This window comes from Acinonyx jubatus, chromosome B1 (genome assembly GCF_027475565.1).
Source record: "Acinonyx jubatus isolate Ajub_Pintada_27869175 chromosome B1, VMU_Ajub_asm_v1.0, whole genome shotgun sequence".
In the NCBI taxonomy this organism is placed as follows: domain Eukaryota; kingdom Metazoa; phylum Chordata; class Mammalia; order Carnivora; family Felidae; genus Acinonyx; species Acinonyx jubatus.
The window spans coordinates 190666145-190678942 of record NC_069382.1 but is presented as its reverse complement, the minus strand read 5'-3'; the positions used below and the strand labels follow the sequence as shown (position 1 = coordinate 190678942).

The window sequence follows — 12798 nt, the reverse complement described above, 5'->3', positions numbered from 1 at the left end:
TTTGTAATCCACACCAAAGCAAATCCAAACTCTTGAATGCCTAGGATTAATCCAAGCATGAAGTCTAAACTTATCAGAGCCGTATTTTTCGAACCGGGATAAAATGAGCACCCCAGGGGATACAACAGGAGATAAAAATGGCATACATTCCTGGTGATAGGTAGGAAACCATTTAGGCCTGGCTTTTTCTTGCCCATAAAGGATTTAAAACATTAACTGTTTATTTTTTTCTTTTTTTTTTAATTTTTTTTTTTTAACGTTTATTTATTTTTGAGACAGAGACAGAGCATGAACGGGGGAGGGTCAGAGAGAGAGGGAGACACAGAATCCGAAACAGGCTCCAGGCTCTGCGCTGTCAGCACAGAGCCCGACGCGGGGCTCGAACCCACGGACCGTGAGATCATGACCTGAGCCGAAGTCGGACGCTTAACCGACCGAGCCACCCAGGCGCCCCAACTGTTTATTTTTTTTTAAAAAACCAACACACATATATACAGAATAGAATATAAATGCATAAATGCTTTGAAAAGGGAAGCATGAAACCTCAGCAAAGGGAATATCCCTCATGTGTGAACAGCCCTTGGTTTACATGCCCTGACCCCCAGAGGGGGGCTATCATGCACTTTTTCCCCCTTGTGGTTTGTGGAGGGGAAGACTTGAAACCACTTTCCCCTGCAATCCCTTCGCTGACCACCTGCTAGTCACCTCTTGTACCTTCTGGTATTTCTCCCATTATGTCACTCCTCACATTTTATTGCAGTTACTTGTTTAATATCTCTCTTCCCTGTTATTAAGTGAGGGATTGGCTGCCTTGACACTTCAGTTCCCGGTACAGTGGCTGGTCTGGCATAAGGGGTCAATGGATTAATAAGTTAATGAACTAAAGATTTCTGCTCGCTCTGAGTTGAGTTGTTTCCCCCCAAAATTCATAAAAAGTCCCAACCGCAGAATGCGACTTTATTTGGAGATAGTCTTTACAGAGCTAACTGAGCTAAAATTAGGTCAATAGGGTGGGCCCTACCCTAATCCAGTATGACTGGTGTCCTTATAAAAAAAAAAGGGGGGGGGGGGAATTTGAAGAGACCTGCGCAGAGGGAAGATGATGTGAAAGCAGAGCCAAGAAGAGAAGCCTGGAAAGGATTCTTCACTCACGGTCCTCAGAAGGAACCAACCATGTTGACAGATTGATCTGGGACTCCTGGTTTCAGAACTTTGAGGCAATGACTTTCTGTTGTTGAAGCCACTCCGTTTACAGTTCTTTATTATGGCAACCCTAGCCAAGGAACACAGTGAGCCCCAGATCCTTCAGATGACTGCCCCCTCCATGAATAGGTGTCCTCCAAAAGGGCATGTGATGGAATCAAGTCCTTTGCAAAGACAGTGAGGATGGCATTGCCTTTCTCCACAGCCATTGTTGTGGTGACAAGGCAAAGTCTGTTTGGGGAGATGGAGGTGTGCTCCAGGAACAAGGGCTTCCTTCTCCCTGCGTCCCTGTTCCAAGCCCTGTATCTGATGGATGCACATAGACCACCTCGTTCATATATGAGTTCTAATGTTAACTAGCTGTGTGACTTGGGGCCAGCTGATCAACCTCTCCCTGTCCCCTCATCCTAAGGAAGAAAAGATATGATATACCTAAATAAAAAGCCAGAGTACAGCATGTAGAAACTCCTCATATGGTGCTCGATATGTAATAGAACTCCAGAAATGTAAGTCTCCTTCCTTGCTCTCTCGCTGACCTTGTAAATGGGATACATAGTTCCCCACAGAAGGAATAAACAGACTTCTTAATACAATTTCAAGACACCTTTTTATTTTAATATTATAAGCTGACTGCCTTCTACATTAGGCAGAAAATCAAGGAGATAGTTTGAGTAAAAAGGTTAACAAATAAGTGCCATTTTATTTTGGAAAGAACTAAATTATTATGAACTAAACAGCCAAACTAGTATCTTAAAATTTTTCATTATAAAACAATCCTGGTCCATTGAGTTTCCTTATAAACTTTGGCTGAGGTTCACACTTCAAACAAATGTTTTTAATTTCATCATACACTACCAAACCAACCAAATCATTGCATGTGTAAACTCAACCTCCATATCTTGCAAATGTGTTTTTTTTTTCTAATGCCTTACTCTGCGTGATTTTCATTGTTCAATTTTTTTTTCTTTTATATTCTTCTCAGTAGCTGAGTGTTCCTTAAACCAAGCAGAGACCAAAAAGGAATAACATTCTCAATCATGGGTTTGAGGCTGTTTGATTCCAGTGATTACTTCCTAAAGGTTAAAGCCAAATAGAAACTCCTTTTCCAGAACTAGCAATAAATAGATGATTTGGGTACAAATTGGTTTGCCATGAAGGAATATATGAAATTCAGTACTATTATATATTCCAAGCCCTACACATCTTTGCATTCTGTTTCGCTTAGTATGATATTATTAACAATTATTCAGCAGGGCCAAACATGGTGTAAAAATTAAAGAATTCTACTAATACATACTTAGCATCATCTATAAGAGCATTCAGTTACCTGCCACACATTTGAAATTCAGGTGTATATTGTAAAGTGTTCAACAATTTTAAAATCATTATTGCACTAAATGCTAACTAACTTCAATGTAAATTTATTATTATTTTTTTTTTAAATAAGAGAAGGCAAGCCAGGGTCACTCAAGGCAGGGACATTTAGAGTAGAAGAAGTGCTAGTTGACATCCTTACAACAAACAAGGGAGACAGGAAAACCACAGAACTTGGTCACAAGCCCATAAAACCCCAGCATTCATTTCTTATAGAGGCACAGAGGGCTAAATGTATCACAGGCCCCAGGACATGACTATGATACAACCCAATAGAAAAAAAAAAAAAATAGGGCAGCTTCAGAGTTTCCTTGAAGGGCAGGGGTTAGGAACCATATACTCTGAAGGGCTCCTGATTAGCCAGGTCTCTTGAGAATAGCCATATAATCTCTCAAAGGCCTTCTCTATCTCTAAAATGAAAATAGTGATTCTGTCACTGCTTACTGCACAAGCTTGCGGTGGAGATCAAAAGTAAGTGAGCCCTGTAGAGTCACTGACATGATTTCACACCTTGACCTGCCCTTTCTCTTCTCGGCTTCCAGGACCCCAGACTGTCCTGTTTCCTTCACATTTGTTGGCTAGGCCTGCTCAGCCTTCCATGCTGGTTCCACTCTCTGATCTCTAAATTTTGGAGTACTCTAGAGTTCAGTCCTCATTCTTTTTCTCTTCTCTATCTGCAGTCTCTCCCTAGGTAACCTCCAAGCTTTAAGCATGACTCATTTTGCTGGTCATCTCCACATTTATGTTTCCAGTCCTAACTTCCCTTCTGAACTCCAGACTTCTAAACCCAACTACAGACTTGACATCTCCACTTGATGTCAAATAGGTATCTCAGACTTTAGATGGCTAAAATAGACCTCTTGATTCTTCATCATCTTAGTCCTCCCTATTTTAGCCAATGCCATCCACTGAACTGCTCACACTAAAAATATCTAGGAGTTATCTTGAGTCCAGTCTTCCTGTCTTCTCTGTCATCCAATCCATCGGCAAGACCTAGCAACACTATCTCTGAAGCAGATCTCAAATCTGTCCACTTCTGTCTACATCTTCCACCACTGCCCTGGTTCAGCCCACCATCTTTGCTCATCTGAATGTCTATAATCAATTCTGAACTAGTTCCTCACTCTACCTATTGCCCTCTGCAATTTTTTTAACATTTATTATAACTTTTATGTAAATCTATTACTTATAAACAATGTATACAATAAAGACAGAATTTTAATGCAAATATCTACCAAACAGTAAAAATATGCATGTGTATATAGAATCATAAAAACTGAACAAAGGCTTAGAAGGATACCCACAAAATCTATGTTGCATTTAACTTCTTAGACAGAAAGTACGGTAGGAATGAAGGACAAAATGGACTTTACTTTTACACATAGTATTCCCTTTTTTTTTTATTAAAAACTGTAAGAACTTTAAATGAACACATAAGTATGTTAAAATGTCAATTCTCAGTTGGACTTTTGGATATTATTCTCTGTAAATTTATCCTAATGTTCTCAATAAAAAGAACATAAACACATAGAAGGGAAGATAAAGAACAATAAGTTAAAAGGGAAAATATCCCTGAGCCCAAGAATGCATTAAAAATTTAAATATATTCTATGCATAAACAGCTGGCAAAATATTTCAACTTTGTGAAAACAAAAAAGGAAAGTCTTGCTCTATTCCTGATTTTAATTGGAATGTTTCTATTTGCCTCCACATTGTACAAAATCTTGAAGATGTAAATCATATCATAACCTGTTTCAATCCTCCAATGGCTTCCCAGCATGTTTAGAGTCAAATTCAAATTCCTTCCTGTGACCCACAAAGTCCTACGTTATCTGGCTTTTGACCATCTCTCCAACCCTCCTCTGCTCTTTTAATTATCTCACAACCTCATCTAGGTCCTGGCCATGCTGCCCTTCTCTCTGTCAGACACATGTTGTTTTCCATGTGAAGCCTCTTGCTTTGGTCCGTCCTCTGCCTGGACTTCTTTTTTCCCCAGAATCTTCTTGTCATGCAAACCTTTCCAGATATGGTGACCTTGAAGAGACTTCCCTTGATCGGGTGATCTGAAGGAACCACCCTGACATTCTCGATCATACCACCCCGGTGTAACTCTCTCCACAGCAGTAACTGCAGCCTGATCTTTCACTGTGTGCTTATGGATTGGTTTTTCCTTCACTGCATCCCCTTCACCCCCCTCTTCCCAGAACATAAATTCAATGAGTGCAGAAGCCATATATCCCCAGCACCAAGAACTGTGCTTGGCACATACAGGGTTTATTAGTGTATTATTGGTGCATAACAAATCACATCATTTTAGTTCCTTAACCCAACACCCATTTATTACTTCACAGTCCTGCAGGTCAGGAGTCCAAGCCCAGGGTGGCTAGGTCTACAACCTGCTCAGGGCATTAGAAGCTGAAATCAAGGTGTGAGCCAGGCTGAGTTCTTTTCTGGGTGCTCTAAAGAATCTGCTTCCAAGTTCATTCAGTCTGTTGACAAAATCCAACCCCATGAGACTGTAAGATTGAGTCTTCATTCCCCTGCTAACTGTCATCCAGGAGCCATCCTTAGCTCCTAGAGGCCACCCAAGTTCCTTAACATGTGGCCTCCTCCACGTTTAAGGCTCAACTGCACACTAAACCCTTCTTGTGCTTTGAATATCTGACTTCCTCTTCAATAACCAGCTGGAAAACTGTTTTCAAAGGAGTCATGTGATTCAATGAGGCCTACCTGGATAATCTCCTGACCTTAAGGTCAACTTGTCAAGGAATATAGCCCAATTGCAGGAGCAAAATCTATCATATCTGCAATCCTGGGGACTATATAAAACATGTACACTGGGGGCAGGGAATCTTGGCCCCCCATTTCAGAGCTCTGCCTACTTGCACACAGGGTACTCCACAGACATTTGTTGAACGAAAAAAGCGAATAACAGATGTGCTCATTTAAAATCATAAATAACATCGCAAATGTTAGCATTAAAGTAATTATGATTCGTAAAGACGTCCCTGTGACATGATGACAAGGCTAAAGTGGGTATGATTGCCATTGTGCCATTGAGAGTCCATCAAGGCAAGGTTATTTTTTTTAATGTTTATTTATTTTTAAGAGAGACAGAGACAGAGACAGAGCACGAGCTGGAGAGGGCAGAGAGACAGGGAGACATAGAATCTGAAGCAGGCTCCAGGCTCTGAGCTGTCAGCACAGAGCCCAACGTGGGGCTTGAACCCACGAACCAGGAGATCATGACCTGAGCAGAAGTCAGACACTCAACCAGCTGAGCCACCCAGGCGCCCCAAGGCTATTTTTTATTTAAATTTGGAGGCTCAGAAAGATAGACTCTAGTCAGCTGGCAAAGTTAAAAACGATGAAAATGAATACAAGTAAACAAAAGCCATAAGCTAATCAACAAGGGTTGGTTTCTATTTGGCTCAGCTACTTGCTAGCTCTGACTTTGGGCCATTTATTTTATATATTCAGTTCAGGTTTCTTCTTCCTTCCCTCCCTCCTTCCCTCCTTTCCTTTTTCCTTTTTCCTTCCTTCCTTCCTTCCTTCCTTCCTTCCTTCCTTCCTTCCCTAAATGTTTCTTTATTTTGAAAGAGAGAGAGAGCCTGTGCATGTGAACAAGACCAGGAGGGGCAAGGGAAGAGGGAGAGAGAATCCCAAGCAGGCTCTGAGCTATCAGGGTAGAGCCCAACACAGACCCTTAACTGACTGAGCCACCCAGGCACCACTGAGGTTTCTTCTTTCTAAAATGGGTAGCAATTTCAAAGGTGGTCCAGGGGCTTAAATTACTAGAAGCAGGTACATTACCCAGTGCATTTTCCAGAGAATAACATTTGCTTGCTAATTATCCCCCAGTAGTCTGGAGAAGTTAGCTGTTCAGAATGACAATTCACAGACTTGCTTCATCCAGGCAAGGTTTTCTAGTGGAGTTGCAGGAGTAGGCTCTAACGTCAGAAAATTAGCCAAAATTCTTGAAAATATTCTTGAAAATCCCTTAGGAAGTTGCCACATTGAGGATTTTCTGTCTTAGCAAATTCAGTGCAGCCAGTTTCCTTCTCATCTTGGGGGGAAACTCTTATTTCTTTAGCTGGGTATCATGCAAAGTAATGGAGCAAAATTTAGTGAATATATTTAAAAGGGGTGGGGGGCTAACTAAGAAATAGATTCTTAACTATAGAGAACAAACTGAGGGTCACCAGAGGGGAGGTGGGGGGGATGGGGGAAATAGGTGATGGGGATTAAGGAGGGCACTTGTGATGAGCACTGGGTGATATATGGAAGTGTTGAATCACTATATTGTGCACCTGAAACTAATGTCACACTGTATGTTAACTAAGTGGAATTTAAATAAAAACATACAAAAAAATACTTATCTTTAAATACTTCAATCTCAGCTTAGTGAAGGACTCCTAATATAAGAGACAACACCAGGCAGTGGAAGTAAATTTTAGCCCTGCCACACTAGTTATGTGATGTGAGAAAAGTTCACATAATTTCTCTGTACCTCAGTGTTCTCATCTGCAGAATGAAAATAATTCACCGCAGAGCTGAGGTCAGGACTAAGTGATTCAGCATACGTAAAATGCTTAGAACTATGCCTGGCATGAAATAAATGCCACAGAACATTTATTGGACAAAAATTCCTTTTTTTTCCTTTTTTTTTTTTTTTTTTTTTTTTTTTTGGTGAACTACTGTATCAACTCAGGCTCTCTGAGAGATAGACACCAAGAATGGACACAGAAGTCTTCCTGGGAAGAACACCTATAAGATAAGGGAGGAGGGAGCAGAGGGAGAGCATTCAGACCATGACACAAGTCAGACGCCGGTGAAAGGAGAGAGGGAAGGAAGGAGGATCCGTTGGGAAGAGCTTCAGACCACAGTGTGATTCTCAGAAAGTCTCAACCAGGCCAGCAGGGGTTCCACAAGTAAACACTGCCTGCTGGAGGAACCCCATGTCAGGGAGGAAAGGCCTGGCTCTTGTGCCCCTGCCATGCTCAAATGTTGGCTAGGAATCGAGGGGAAGCAGGACCATGGCACCATCAGATAGGAAAAGTCCAACAGCTGCTATCAGCTGAGGTCCCCACAGCAGGTTCTCTGGAGGGAAGGTCCACGTGGCATACCTCCACACCGCCATTGCCCCTGTGACTGCATTTAGACGAATGGAATTCACACATGATGCGATGTCTGCTGAGCAAGGTTTGGTTAGGCCATCATTTAAAGAACATCGCTGTGAGGTTGGCACTGCACTGGGCAGCTGGCAGGCTTTACCACACGCCTTATTGCTCTTGAAGGACCAGCCGGGAGGAAGCAGCTGAGGCTAGTGTTGGTCCTCTGGTGGGATCCATCAATAGAGAAAGTAGCTACGTTGCCAATTGAATGTGTCTGGAAACTAAAGCATTGAACCCTTACCGGATGAGGCATTTGCTGAGCATGGACTCCAGGGGTGAGCAACCCCCTTTTGTATGAAGGCGAATTCAGGCATAATACGTATGTATGTACGTATGGGTATGGTTATGTGGGTATGGCGTGTGTGTGTGTGTGTGTGTGTGTGTGTGTGCATTATTTGGAGGCCATGTTTCTTTCACTCAAAAGGAAAATAGCCATATTGGGCTCCACAGAAAAAAAACATCTATTCTTGGAACTTGAATTACCTACCCACTTTATTGAATAGAAGAACGTTAACTTTAGCATTGCTTTTTAGCCACCAAAATTATAATACCTAGATTTCTTTGAAAAGCATCAATAACACGGCAACTCTCTAAGTTTTCCCTCTTGAAATGAGCTCATGGACCATATTCTGAAGCTCAGCAGCCCCAGCTGGCCCTCGACACTGTGTGTTGACCACAGTTCTGTTCTATACCTTGCACTGCAAGGACACAGGCATACAGAACCCAAAGACTCAGTGCCACACTTGGAAGGACACAGCGTATTGGGCAAAACATACAAGGAAAAGAGAGCTATAAGAGGTCTTTGGAAGGACTCTGGAAAGTCAGAGAATAGAGCCACAAGTAGTGATTATGGGAACAGCAGTAATGAGTTGAGACCTCCAGACAGCCGCCTGCTCTGCCCTGACAGCCTGCTGCACACACCTGACAGCCAACTTTTCCTCATCTTACTCTAAACCTTGGCTTCTTGCTTCACCTTGGCTCTCTCACTACAGATAGGGTCAGTGTGATCCTTGCCACCCCTGGTTCCTGAGTGATGCTGTCCTACATCCATCCATCCATCCATCCATCCATCCATCTTTAATCAAGGACATAATTAGGCACAGGATTCATTTATATCACAATTTTGTGCTAACATCAGGTCCCTTACACAACAAATATCTATTTTGCTATGTTAATTTGTAATATTAACCATTCATATCACTTGGAGAGTGAATGGAAAGATAAGGAAATAAATTCCAGTAATTATAAGTGACCTGTTTTCTCAGCTATATTTTGCAGAGATGGCAACTCAAGGTTGAAAGAGCGTGAGCGTAGTGGCATAATCTCGGAATTTCCTGTAGATAACCTGGACGACTTTCTGAATCTCATTTTCTCGATCATAATCTGAGAAGTAGAGATAATGCCAGCCATCTTGCGAAGTAAGTGTTAAATTCTATATCAAAGGGAAAGTATCGTGATTGGATTAGAGTAAAATAAAATGCAGAAAATAAACGTATATATCTGCAAAAACAGGGAATTTTAATTTTTTAAAAATAAGCTGGAGGTAGGACAAGCCTTCCTAAACAAGTCAAAAAGTTCAGAAATTACAAGGGAAAAAATATAATAGATGTGAACATATACAAATTATTAACCTCTACGTGGTAATATATACATGAACAAAATTCTTAAGCATGTAACAGACCAGGAAAAAAATAGTTGCATCGTCTATAACTAACAAAGATCAATAACCATAGTATTTAGTGAATTCCTTCCAATTAATAAGAAAAATATAGGGGCACCTGTGTGGCCCAGTTGGTTAAGTGCCTGACTTCGGCTCAGGGCATGATCTCACAGTTGGTGAGTTTGAGCCTCGCATTGGGCTCTGTGCTGACAGCTCAGAGCCTGGAGCCTGCTTCAGATTCTGTGCCCCCCCTCTCTCTCTCTGCCTCTCCCCAGCTCACACTCTGTCTCTCTCTGACAAACATAAGTTGACATTAAAAAAAATTTTTTTTAAAGAGAAGTACAACCCCACAGAAAAATTACCATTATGTATCAACAATTCACAGAAGAATTACAAATAGCCAATAAATCTCTGAAAACATTCTCAACTTAGTTCTTAAGGAACATAGACTTAAATGATAAGGTGATATCATTGTTTTCACCCACCATACTGACAAAAAATCTTAAATATTGATAATATACTTTATAGACAGATATATGGGAAAATGGGTACTTTTATATGTTGCTATATATGAGATACTGTAAGTCAAGGTATCTGCTGTACAGCAGGCTTCACTGTTATGACTCTTGGTTCCAAATATGGAGGAAAGCCAGCTTCGACTCACTTGAATAAACAAATTTAAAAAAGGCATCATTATTATAATCAATGGAAACAAATTGGGATATTTCCCGAATCTCAGTGCTCCTGAAACACTGGGAACCAGGCATTCAAACTGCATTTGGACTCTTCCCTTCTTTCCTCTCTGCATGTTGTTTTCAGATTTCTCTTTCTTGGTGTTGACTGGCTTTCTCCATTTGGTGGAAAGTGGAGAACTATGAATTTTATATCTTATGGATTCAACCAACCGAAAATGACTAACTCAATTTTTGAGTTCCCCAGGTCCAAAAATCCTAAAGAAGGGATTCACTGACCCTGATTAGAACCCATGATCACGCCTGGACCAATCATTGGTGACCTGAGAGAAGGGCTTCCAGGATTGGCCCACCTTGAGTCTGGTCCCACCCCTGACACAACCCACTGCAACGGAAGATGAGTTCGTTTAACTTGGCGATTCCCATCAGAAGGAAAAGAGAAGGCATACTTCCTAAAAGAAGGGAAAGCTATTCTCAGAAACAACAAAATGTGCTGGCCATATATAAAAGCAGTTAAAAAACACAGGCATAAAAAATATTTTTAAATTAATTAGGCAATTAAATGATGAATTAGTAGCCAATTAGAAGTATTTAACACTGTGTATCAAGGCTAAATTCATATAACCTTATGTCATTTACCCTGAAAAATTAACATATATACACAAAAGGAGATTAAGTTTTTAAAAGTGTGTATTTATTTTTGGGAGAGCACATGCAGGGGAGGGGCAGAGAGAGAGGGACAGACGAACCAAAGCGGGCTCTGAGCTGACAGCAACAAGTCCGATGTGGGGCTTGAACGCACCAATCACGAGATCATGACCTAGATGAAGTAGGACGCTCAACCGGCTGAGCCACCCAGGTGACCCAAAAGAGGTTAATTAAATTATTCATTTATTCAGCAAATATTTTGTGCATACCATGTGCCTGTGCTCTTTTAAGAGCTGAAGCAAGAGTAGCAAAAGACATAAAAGTTTCCGCATTTATATTTGAGTGGGGAGCACAGAAGATAAGCAAGTGATTGGCACATTGCAATTGTTTATTATTAAGCATTCTGTCCAATTTCGATTTCTAGACTTCACAATCTCACAATATAAATGTATTTTCAATTTATGCTCAGGGAGTTTTCATTATCTTCAAAGCTCCATTTGTGATACCACATACACTTGCAATTGGAAATGGTATCAGGTTATGTCTAATTTTTATGGAATTGTACACTTTACAAAGAGCTTTCACATTTACTATCTCATTTCTCTCGTGCACCAACACTGCGACTTAGGGAAAGGCAGGCATTATTATTATTTTGATCAGTACTGAATCCCCAGAGCCAAACAAAGTGCAAGGCATAAAGCGTACAATAAGAGTCTGTTGGAGGAATCAAAATTAAGAGGCGCATAGCAAGTCTTCTAACTTAGAACTGCTAATCCAAATTCTTGAATTTTTCTAGCCACACAATGTTTGCCATTTCTAGAATCGTCTAATCATATCCCTCTTAGCTTAAGGACCTTGGAGTTTTGCTTTTTCATTCTGAAATAGATAGATATTTTGTTGATGGCCAATTTATAGAACATGAACTACTCTTATAAAAACTGGGAACAACAGCAACTAGAGCTCAAAGTATGGAGTGTAGAAAGTAATGCTGGCAACTCTCAGACCTGAGCCTCCCGAGAAATCTGAGGCTTGTGTTTTCATTTTAAACACTTCCTTGTGACTTGGACAAGTCACTACCTCTCTGTGAAATGAGGTCATTATTCTAATTGAATGCTGATCCCTTCTGGCTCTGAAATGTGACGGTGCTTCAGCTTTTTCAGCCACGCCTGCTGCATAATTGTGGAGATCAAGGTTGTGTTTTAGTTGACTCTGAAGGGCAGGGATACACATTGCAAAACAAAGTCATTCCAGGCAGTTCTGTGAGCAACTGAGTTGCTCCACAAGTTGCAAACTGATGGTGAAGAACAAGTATGAATTCTTTTACATGATAAAATGAGTCAACAAAGGAGGGTTCGTTTGGGCCCACCCTTCTTCTTGGAGAAGTAAGACTTATTGTACACCAGGACAGGACTTTGCAGTTGCCTACGTAAAGGCAATGGATGTGGACAACAGAAAAGGAAAGTCTGCTCTTAGGCAATCACCTTGTACTAAAGGTCTGCTGACTGAACCAATCCTTGAACAGGATATAACACCATTAATGACATCCTTCCGGATTACCAAGAATAACAAACACACATAGCCCCTCACCTAAATGTTCACGACAGCCTTCCACAATGGAAAGTGAATGGGTTTTGGAATCTCAAAAAACCCGAACTGCAAAGTCCAGCCTCTGCCCTGAATAACCTTGAGTAAGCCATTTAATCTACCTACACCTCAAATTTATAATCTACAAAACTATGATAAAAATTAGCCTTATTGTGACCATCGCTTCTTCACAACGCATACAAATATGGAATTATTATTATGTTGTAGTCCTAAAACTAATACAATGTTAGGTGTCAATTATACATCAGTAAAAAATAAATAAATGATAGGAAAAAATTGGTTTCCGTACGGTTATCTTGTATTCTATCTTCTTTCTAAACTTACTTTTGAGTTCTAGGATAGGTCTTAGGAGGGGGGTTGGGCTTTTTTGTTTGCTTTTCGTACCTGCTCTGAGATTTTCTATGTAGACGATCGTATCATCTGCAACTGATGGCAGTTTTAT

The 12798-nt window shown here is 40.8% G+C and overlaps 1 non-coding gene across 1 annotated transcript; it reads right to left on the bottom strand.

The window, feature by feature from the left end:
* Positions 1-5784: 5784 nt before the first annotated feature.
* On the bottom strand, positions 5785-5869 carry TRNAR-UCU (transfer RNA arginine (anticodon UCU)). Its single transcript has one exon. It is a non-coding gene; the product is annotated as a tRNA-Arg (tRNA).
* Positions 5870-12798: the final 6929 nt, after the last annotated feature.